This window comes from Bicyclus anynana, chromosome 15 (assembly GCF_947172395.1).
Source record: "Bicyclus anynana chromosome 15, ilBicAnyn1.1, whole genome shotgun sequence".
Taxonomy (NCBI): domain Eukaryota; kingdom Metazoa; phylum Arthropoda; class Insecta; order Lepidoptera; family Nymphalidae; genus Bicyclus; species Bicyclus anynana.
In genome coordinates, this window is record NC_069097.1 from 13,349,338 (window position 1) to 13,360,818 (window position 11,481).

General features: G+C 33.0%; 1 long non-coding RNA gene across 1 annotated transcript in view; it reads right to left on the reverse strand.

The window, feature by feature from the left end:
- Window positions 1-7,646: 7,646 nt before the first annotated feature.
- The window catches only part of LOC112055601 (uncharacterized), a 45,300-nt gene continuing 41,465 nt past the window's right edge, over window positions 7,647-11,481 (reverse strand). The window contains exon 3 of the long non-coding RNA XR_002887513.2: window positions 7,647-7,934. This is a non-coding gene — a long non-coding RNA (uncharacterized LOC112055601). The remainder of the gene's footprint in view (window positions 7,935-11,481) is intronic.

An 11,481-nucleotide genomic window follows, 5' to 3' on the forward strand; every position in this document is an offset into this window, starting at 1 on the left:
TTCCTTTGCTGATAGCGTGGTAAATAGCCAGGATTGGCTATAAGATGAGTTTAGCATGGTTTAGCATGCAGCTGCCTTTCGAATCGGTGGTTGGCAATGGTAGGTATATCTACGAGTTACAAAGAAATTGCAAAGCGAGACCAGTTGGCAGCCCTAATTAAGAGCTCAGTTCAAACTGGCTAGCTTCCAACATTGTTACTTTGGACGTGCGATGGGAAACAAGGCTGCATACTCACCAGTGGCGAATCATGGGGTGGAGAATAGTTTACACTCCCTAAATATCTAAATTCTTTCGTGACAAATCTAAAAGTTTACTAACTTAGGTAGATATTATTCTAAAACTGCGTTTATTAACTTTTTACTTTGCTCCATATATGACGTGTCGAGTTAAAATAATTTAATACATATACCTATGCAAGTATAATAATTGTCAATATCATTCTCATTACTCTGTTATACTACAACCTAATGAATCTATTAACGAATATGTGAAAAATAGCTCGTAAAGCAAAATATAAACATTTTAGTGTTCAGATACTTTGCTATAACTGATCTTCAGTCCCACTTAAATGACAATCCTGGATCCGTCACTTATACTTGAAACTGAATTAATTAAGCCACATTACAGTGCACTCAAAGATGGCGAAGCAAAAACCCTACGTACACATATATATGCTAATATATTTAAAAGTGGTTGTTCATAAATCATATATTACTTTCTTGCGGCACGGACCATTTATTTGCCTCCCTAATGCTACGAATCCACTTAAAGCGCAACGTAATTTGATGCTATGCGACGCGTCCCATTGGATTTTAATTATTTAAAATTTAACTCGTATTTTATTAGCTTACTGTGGCAAGTCTTAAATCCAAAATATCTTGCATCGGTTCTATTTTGGACCAATATGGTCCGGTACGTTTCGCTTCAATTGAATTTAATTTAGATATTACCTATTAGTGTCCTAATCTATATCCTATAGCTAATAGTACTTACTAATATTATAAATCCGAAAGTGAGATCTTTTTTTGCGTCTTATCTGTTTTAAAACCGATTAAAGTGAAATTATGCTTATACTTTGTCGAGAGTGCAGAAAAAGAAACCTGGATATTCATCCTAACCTAACCTAACTACCTAAAATGCAAAAATATCCTGTTTGAGAACAACAGTTAGAAATATAATATTTTTCAAAAGAAATTATCAACTAAGGCGAATTTACGCCGACACGCTGGGACCTCAAGTGGAAACCAAGCCTTAAAGTCGCCTCACCAAAAAGCGAAGCGTTTATGGCGGCGACATTTCCCGTTCGTTCCATATTCAAATTTTACGAGGACAATTAAAAAAGGATATTGGGCCAAAGAATATACGGGCAGATGTGGGTTCCGTTGGTAAGTGCCTATTAGTTTTTATTAGCACTAGACTTGCCGTGGATGCACCTGCTTAGAGAAAGCTTGATACATATAATAAAGGCATAAAGTTTTATTGCTTGCAGTAATAATAACCCTACATGATATATGTGAAGGAGAAAACATGTAAGCTTTCATTTTATTGCACTTATAATATTTGTAAAAAAGGAAGTGTTTTTTTGATAAATTGCTGTAAAAAGTTGTAAAGTTTTACAATGAGTTAATTAAATATTATGATATTTATTAATTACCTTTATGATAATAGAAAAGGGGTAAAATACAATAGCGTTAACTGTTAAAATATTTAATGATACTTTCTTGAGTTTAAAAAAGAAATTATACGTGTAGTATTTTTATAAATACATATTACGAGAAAAGATAGTTTGTTCATGTTTTGTTTGTTGCAAATATGCCATGAAACTACTGGATCAATTTTAAAAAATATTATACGTGAGTAAAGTCGAGAGGCATTCAATAGAAAGTATACTTAGGCAAATAAGAGTGAATAAAGTGGGATTCCTATAATTCTACTAGGTCTGAGATTTTGAAGCATTTATAATAATGTCTAGTTTTTTCTAAATATTTATATATATTTTTTGGTGGCCGAATCTCTATGAATAGAAACATTTTATGTATTTTTATTCGTAATTTAGTAACGACTGGAACTTATAATACGAACGCTTGCATCCTCAAGTATTTATACCGATTATCATAAAATGTTGTATGTACGTACCTACATTTTAAAGATAGAAAAATAAAGAAAATGCCGCATAAAGATATAGGAATCTTATATTATAAAAAAATCTGTTTTCTAGGGTTAAAAAAAACAATAGACAAAATCAAAATAAATGAAACGGGACTGAAAAGTTGTTATTTAGGGTGATCTATGTCAAAAAAAACTCACTCGTAAGTGACTCATCAAGACCTGTCTGTAGAAATAATCTTTGAAAACTAATAAAGAAATAAAAAAAAAACATACTTTCCCCGAGGAACCCTAAATTAAAAAAGGGCACTAAACGTCTGTGTAATTATGTGTGAAGTTGCAGTTCTCGAGCTGTTTAGATCGCCATTTTGTTTTGAGTTACGACCGTTTCGGAACGCATCGGCCGTTTGTCGGGAGTCGGGAAGTAAAGTGCAAACGTTCATTTCGTGTTATTTAGGGAGGTGCTTAATAACCGCCTTGCGACGATGTACTGTGCTTAATATGCTAATTTTACATCGCGTATAAATACGTGAGATATATTATGTGGATGGTTTATATGGAACAATTTTTCACTTTTTATCTGCTACCGTTGGAGGGTTATGTTTTTCAAAAGTTATGCAAGTTATGCATTGAGCCGTGATAGCCCGGTGGATATGACTTCTGCCTCCGATTCAGGAGGGTGTGGGTTCGAATCCGGTCCGGGGCATGCACCTCCAACTTTTCAGTTGTGTGCATTTTAAGAAATTAAATATCACATGTCCCAAACGGTGAAGGAAAACATCTTGAGGAAACCTGCATCCCTGAGAATTTTCATAATTCTCTGCGTGTGTGAAGTCTGCAAATCCGCATTGGGCCAGCCTGGTGGACTATGGGCCTAACCCCTCTCATTCTGAGAGGAGAATAAAAAAAAAGTGTTGTACTTTGAAAGGTCACTCAGTTTATCACCGAACGTCTCGATTCGAGTACTCGTAGCGTAGGGATTCGCTCGACATCGGAAATACACCATTATGATACCCTCCTTCACATATATAAACACACACATAATACTGCAGTATAGACAGCTAACAAGCTAAAATAAACCTTACATCATACTAATCAAAAGCTATTATTCTGTAGCGGAGTTGCAAGGGTCATGTGAGCCATATAGGGTAGAACCCCACGCATTACCCTCGGGGGTAATTTTTACCCCATCAGTACACGTCGCCACCCACTCTACTCATCATTGGATATTTGAATTAGTTATAAGCAATTTCGTTATTTGAATTTAGTTGATTTAGCCGTTTGGTAATGTAATGTAATAGCGGTTTTTATTGTTTATTGTGGTTGTAACCAATTTTTTTTAATAAGATTAATAGAAATACAATTTATTAAGGTTTTATGTTATGTTTATGTATTAAGTCTAATAAAAATCTAATTTATTTGGTATTTCTCACATAATAAAATTAGTTGTTCTCTAGTAGCTTAGTTGGAAACGAAATCATATCAAAATAAAACATACGGTACGGTGAAAATGTAAAAATTAAGGTTCAATTAGACACCCGAATTGTGTTCGAAAAAATTCTCATAACTACCTACTATGTACAATCACTTGTTAAACTTCAGAGGATATATCAAAATAATAAATCATGAAGAACAGTTAATTTAGAATTGTTCCATTTGGTAATTTTTTTTTAATTATTTTATACTCGTAGTATAAAGTAAAATTAAATCTATGAGGACTCCAAGCGTGACTACTCTGCGAAGAACTCAGCACAATAAAACAAGTTAATTAAATAAATTAAATAGTAATTTCCTTACCACAGTTCAATGCAATACGATCCATTCGAAAACCACTTTTTTAAATCCGGTAAAAATACGAGCGGTTTGTTTGACCAAGGTGTGCCCGCTGCTAAAATGATTACTTGATGGTAATTTGTTGACTGTCTTTAGGGAAGCATACACGCAATTTGCAATATCAATTTTGGTCAGGCAAACATAAAATTGAGCGTGACAAACCGTCTGTATCAATCATTATTACCTATTAACATGTGATAGTGATAATTGTAGAGTCAAACATTTTCACACAAAGCCCGCTTAAGCTTCAAATCACTAACATATCAGGAGGAAAGCTGTTAATTAACTTTGACAACAAAACTGAAATTTTTTTTTAAGCGTTTTGACACGCCACAGACGTGTAACAACTTATTGCAAAACGGCTTATCTATTGACAATTTTATTAGAATATTTTCATTCAAAAACTTTAACGAAATTATTTTTTTTTAATTATTCTTTCGGGAAACATTAAATACGACACATTGAAGGGTAGCTACGAATATAACTATTCGCCAAGCTGTGATTTCTGCCAAGGGTCGTAAATACCGACTCGGTTTACAGGGTTAAGTTTAAAAAAATATGTTTCACTTTTACTAAGTTTTTAACAACGTTTCGTAGTCTTTTTGGGTGTCTATCCTGAGTAAATACGAGTACATATTGTATAAAATATAATAAAAAATATAATTTCATACCAAACTTTTTATGCGTTAGTTGTAACATTTAGTTTATGACCATTAAAATTAAAATATTCATAAGTACATTGTTTCCATCAAAAGCGAAATAGTAATAAATCTAAGATTATATTTATAGTTTTACAGCCTAACGCACATCTATAATTAAATTTCCCTATTGTGTTCAACAAAATTTAAGATTTATTTTGTTACCTAAAATTATCATACATTATAAACGTAACAAATTGTGGTTTTGTTTTCATATTACTTCTAAAATATTTATTTCTAAAGAAAACGAAGAAAACCGAAAGAAAGAAAATCCACCTAAACGACGGAAAATATAATTACAAACTTCGACCCTGATAATAGGCACAAGTGTGCAGTTTTTGACAAAATCGTTAAAATTCTTAATATGGATTGAATACAGATCCTTTAAAGGATAAAAATGGCTCTTCTTAACCACACAGACGTTATTTAAAATTATTAAAATACGCACGTGATAAACTTACTCAGGTTCTGAAACTGTATTTAGAGAAAATTGCAAAAGCTTCGAAGTTAAAGCTTTAAAAACACCAACTAACTATTAAACTAGCAAAATAAAAAAAAAAGTTCGGATAAGCGTACCGCTAATTTGTTTTGACATTTCAGAACGTACGGCCACTTTTCCCGCCTACAAGTTTGCACGATCGTTTGGAAGGGTCTTCCAAATTCAAATAATACGGCACAGATAGAAAAAATAATTCGTACCGTGTACACACAGGGGCCAAATTGCGTTGACCGAGCGGGGGTAGGTCTCTGCGTTTTATAGTTAGGAGAGCAATTGAGTTTTCGCATATCTATTATAGTCGGGACCCTTTCGGTTTTTATTTTTTAACCATTGTACAGCAAAACGTACCATGTTTGAGGGTGAGTCCCTAGGACGCGTGCCATCCGATATTGCGTTTCGTTTCACAAAAACTTCAACGCGGCCGATCAATAGTTACCGGTTACCTACGCGTGAAAAAAAAAGGTTTTTATAGATTTGTGTGTGGCCAAAAAATTCGGCCCGTCATTGTAAATGAAGTTACACTTGCGCTTTATGTTTTTGCAACATGAATCCAACACAAAAGTGTGATTTTTGTCGAAAAAGCTCGGCTAGTTTTGACTATTTTAATGTATGTAGATATTATAATTACTTAAATAATACATTTGTGTGTGAACTATGTTGTTGTATCATTGTTTATTCGCCTATTATAAGTAAATACACTTGAAGAATTTTAATATCAAATTATATGCATAAGATTTATTTGTTTTTATTCAAATAATCAAGCAAATTAATAATCTCTTTGTCTCGGAAATATTACTGGTAAATGCATAATATCTTGTCGTAATTACTTATTTATTTTCCAGCACGTAGCTGTCTGTACAAAGCACAAAGGTAATTGTGTGACACATAATAGAATGAGTCACATACAAGACCATAATTATAAAAGAGAGAAGACTATAATATAATTTTCCTTTAAACAAACTTACGCGTAAATTATACTTTAATCTGAGGAAAATGGGTAAAATTTTCCTCAAATCAAACACTCCCTAGAACTACTTATAAACATGAAGTAAAGATTTCTTTACTTTTGTCTTGAATGAGTTAAAAGGTCTGATGATTGCCGTAGCAAGTGATTAACCAACGGTTATTAGCGAATAACGCCGCGTATAAACTAGTATTGTACGATTATTGATTCCAATCAGTAAAATGACAAGTGCAGCTGTCACTGAAATGTCATTTTATTGACTAGAATCAAATCTAAATCTAAGAATAGTTATAGGTAGAAAAATCTTGTAAGTATTTCAAGTTAACCCACTACTATCACACACTTATATTAGAACTAGCGGACGCCCGCAACTTCGTCCGCGTGAAACTCGATGTAAACTTTCAACTACCTCTACCCTACCCCTACCTTACCCTACCCCTACCCTACCCACAATTAGGGGTATAAAAATAGATGTTGGCCTATTTTCATAGATACTGGATAAGCACAAAAAATTTCATCAAAATCGATCAAGCCGTTTCGGATGAGTATAGCAACGAAAACTGTGACACGACAATTTTATATATTAGATAATAAGTCAAATAATAACTAATTTAATTTAGATTCACATTTCATGTAAACCGCTTCTTAAATTTGTAGTATTACAATGCAATTATTCATTAAAACAGCCACATAAAACTATTAAAATAAATAGAGTTTAATTTATAGTCGCGCGGTAGAATTTCACAGTGTGAACCGCGCTTTAAACTCGTAGTTCAATACAAATCTTAATGGATTATTCAGGCGGGTCAAGCGACCGGTTCGGCTGCCAAAGACAGATACGGGTTATGGCCCTCTACATTGTCTTTGCACGTCACCGTGAGTCACTCTATTGTGGCGCACACAATGCCCTTTGTGCATTGTGCAGACCTGGGCCACGTGTTAGAAAATAGATAATTAGTTTACATGTTGATTGAATGACATGGGGCTTTCCATGGAGTGACGTTACATACTCTTGCTTGTAGATTGGCTTAATTGTGGGAGTAACACACAGATAGTGGAGTCACAATGAATACAATGGCCACCGTAGGTTGGTGGTACCTACCTATATTTGAACATAAAGTAAGCTTTAAGCTACACCTCGGTTTAGAGTTTTTTATATCAGTACAAAACCAATGACATTTGAGTAGAATTTAAATATACTTTTAATTACAATACGCGCGGTTATAGTTCACTGTGTAAACAAGTCTTCAAACTCTTATAAACTAAAGTCAGATTGTCTATGGGTACAGGATTCTACTGAAAAAAGAGAGAAGAAAAAGAAGAGTAGGCATTACTCTATTTAGTAGAATCAAGAAAGATAAGCGATTTAGCGTTCCGGTACGATGCCGCCTAAACCGAACCTATGTATCTTTCCAGATTCTCGCGCCAAATTTCAGAATCCATGATGACTTCACATCTGGTGTGTTTGTAGTCATAAATACAATACATGTAAATACGTAATTATAAATTATACAAACTAATTCAGAAATAAATGAAATACAGCAATTTGTTTAATTAATATTATATTAACTTATTATGCCAGTAGTTTTAAAGTTTAAAAATATACAATTTTTCCTCTCAGAAGGTAAAAAATGCAACAGCGGCGTTAAATTAATTGTAATTACAATAATAGGTGTAATTATGGTCAATTAGCATCTCCAGATCTCTCGATCTGAGTTAAAATCAAAAGGTAAATTACAAAAAAAAAACTTAAATACCAACGTAAATAAAACTTATATTACGTAAATAAAACTTACTGAAATACAGGTGAATGAACTCCGAATGTTAATTAATCTGAAACAAAAGAATCAACAATGAGTCTTTACACAAACATTTTACACAGAAATAACTTTAACTATACGTCACTATACCTACTGGAAATTGATATTATGAGAATGAAAATAATTTTCAAAATACCGATTTCCAAATATGAAAAAAACTAACCTACGCCGTGTAGTTCCCGTTCGCGTGAGAATACGAAATTAGAAAAGAAGATGAAGAAGAATACGAAATTAAAGAATCTATCTATTGTTAGTGATTCTTAAGTGAATTGATTTGATGTCAATTATATTACATTGCTATAGACCAGTTAGTGAAAAGGTCGGCAGGTCCGTTGGAATATTCTCAAGTCAATTGGTTTGATGTCAATTATATTACATTGCCAATAGACTATAGTTAGTGAAGGTAGGCCGGTAGATCCGCACGACGCCTTTCCAACAAATTAAAGAGAAACGGGAATATCGGTATTAATAAAAAAAATGTGTCAAATATTCTTTATTTTTAACCATCCAAAACCCGTCAACACGCAATGGAGCAATGTGGTGGGTATAGTCTACCTTTCCCAAGACAAAAGAGGCCTGGTCTAAAACTTCTTTAGGTACTATAAGATAAAGAAAGAAATGCTTAGTTAAAAACTAAGTTGAAAAACATCGAAATAATATCTTCGTCAATATCATTTATTTCATCTAATTCCAAATGAACGAACGAATCGAATTCCATTCACATTCATCATTCATTAAGAAGGAATGTTAAAAAACGAACATTAACATTTGATGTAAAAAACCAAAATAGACAAAAGATCGAATCATTTTCATTGTTGTAACAAAAAAATGAATCAACAGAATTGGATAGGTTACCAACGCCGGGCATTCGGTTTTTGTCTCGCAACCAAAGATTTTATAATAAAGACATGTTACTGGCGCATCAAAACTGAGCCGAACATAACCGGCTAATTGACCGCATTTCATTGAATCGCATAGGTATTCATCGCAACATCCAAAGGTATTTAAATAAATATCACCTAAATTATACGTATATACAATGTCAAGTTGTATGTTTAGGAACGTTTAAAACCGTCATAAATATATAATGGAATTAAACACAAAATTGTGCATGTGTGGTTCTGTAGTTGTAGCTAAATTCGGCTCACTTTTTGCAGTGATTCTGTAGGCACGTAACATGTCTATAGCATAAAATGTCGTTGCTCGCAGGTACGAATAGGTTACACCTAACGTTTTTGCTACAGTTAGGTTGAGACGACCTTGCCACGGTCAACAATGACCACTTTATCCAAGTCCAAAAGGCTGGTGCTTGGTTGTCTTGGTTTTTGTTGTGTTCAGATGCTTTGATATGAACCTTTAATTATTTTCAAATACTAGGTCCGTCCCAGAGTTTCGCTTGTGTAGCTTTTTTGTTTTTGGGAATATTGTGCGTATATTTGGGAATCTATACTAATATTATAAAGCTGTTTGTTTTGAAAGAGTTTTTGGAAAAGTTTCTTTGCTTGAACGGGCTAATCTCATGAACTACTAGACCGATTCGAAAAATTCTTTCAGTGTTACATAGCCCATTTATCGAGGAAGGCTATAGGTTATAATATATTATCCCCGTATTCTTGCGTAAATGGGAACCATGAGGGTGAAACCGCGCGTCGTCAGCTAATATGAACATATTAAAGTGCTTATCAATGAATTTTTGCCCAACTTAGTTATGTTTACATAATATTGTTGTAATTGAAAGATTATTTGACAACTTATATATCAAAAAACATTATAATTATGAGTTGAATAATTGGTTTGAAAGCGTACGAAACAAACTAGCATATGGTTTATGTCGAACATGATTTAAGATTAGTATGTTATAGTAATTTGTTAACAACGACGAAGTTTTGCAAAATTTTTAAAAATAAGATAGACTCTCCCAGCTGTCAGGTGTTACGACACGAGAGTGCGATAGTCGCGATCCGTCGCGACTTCTGCGCTGTGCGTATCTTCGACGTAGGTTGAAGTAAGTCTGAAGCGAGTCAAGTACCTACCAAAAATATTTTAGTGCCAATGACATACAGTGATTATAAACTTGATTATATATTACGTAAGGGATTACCTTGTGTATGATTGACATAGCTAAGTGTCGTTAGGTGTATTAATATGACGGAGATTATGATTAATGAGTGAAAAAACTGCTGCGAACAATATTGCTTGAAGACATAATAACAATTGGTCTATGTTTATCGATCGACCATCAATAATCTTTAAATATTTACACCTACTTATAAATTGGCAATGGATTTATTAACCGACTTCCAAAAAGGAGGAGGTTCTACGCTCGGCTGTATGTATGTTTTTTTTTGTATATTAGTAATAACACACATTATTTATATGTTGCTTTCCAAACCGGTGGTCACTAAGCACTGACATTTCAGAAGTGCTTGTATGAAAGCCTAGACAGTAGTAGAATGGAATAAATTTGCAGTTGTTGTATGAAATTGTATCAACTTAATAAAAAAATCAAAAAACCTTACTTAAATTATACAGAAAATATCTGTCACTAAATAATAACTATAAATTTATATTATCAAATGAGATCGTGAAGATTTAATTTACAACAACGTGCAAAGTTGTAGTCAGTGTGGTCCGAGCCTTAAATTCACGTTCGGAGTTAATGGCCGCGGAGTCACATTGAATTCGTAACGAGTATCAGCTAATCACTGCCGCTGTGACAGAACACAATGAGGTAAATGACATTACTTACAAAAAATCATTTCTACATAAAGTCATCTATCGGTAAAAAAATACACGTATAAATATAAGTTTATCAAATTACTGCAGTATCAGAAAACTATAGTTCTTAATATTATTATTTGTCGATTTAAATTAAAAATTAAAAAGCAAATAAAGCTCAATATGCAGCAGCGGTTTTAGATTGCGCTTTTGTGTTTTTAATGATTGAATATACTTCTGCAAGTAAAGAAAAAATTTCATTACTCATTGCATTAACAAGTTTTGATCTGCATCAGTCATTTATGATTCAAATCACCTACTACAATGTGGGATTCGCCCGCACAAAATTTCCTTTACAATACAAAACCTTCCGAAGAATAACGTGTAGTTATTATGTTCTGACTTCTGAGTCATAACTACACTGCTTTTTGTATTGCAATGATTTGCGTTATTTTTTAAATTACTTTTAAATTGCGGTGGTTCTCCCTGTGTATTATATGTATACGTTCAGCAGTTTCTTTGTAAATAAAAAAAAAATTCAAAATCATCTACATCTACTTGTGTCCTAGACTGCAAATATTTCGTCCTATTAAAAAAATTTTTTATTATGATTTTGGAAATTAGGTTTTAAAAATATTTAACAAATATAAGAATTCGAGAAAAATCGATTATTAAATAGAATTACACTCAGGCACTTACCGTGTTCTGTTTTAGGACTATAGATATATATAGGTACATATTTTACGATTGCTAAACAGGTTACATCATCATTTTGCTTAAAGGTTTAGACATAATCCCTTCATTATTATCAGCAGCCTTATGTAAGCGGGATTTAGAGTACC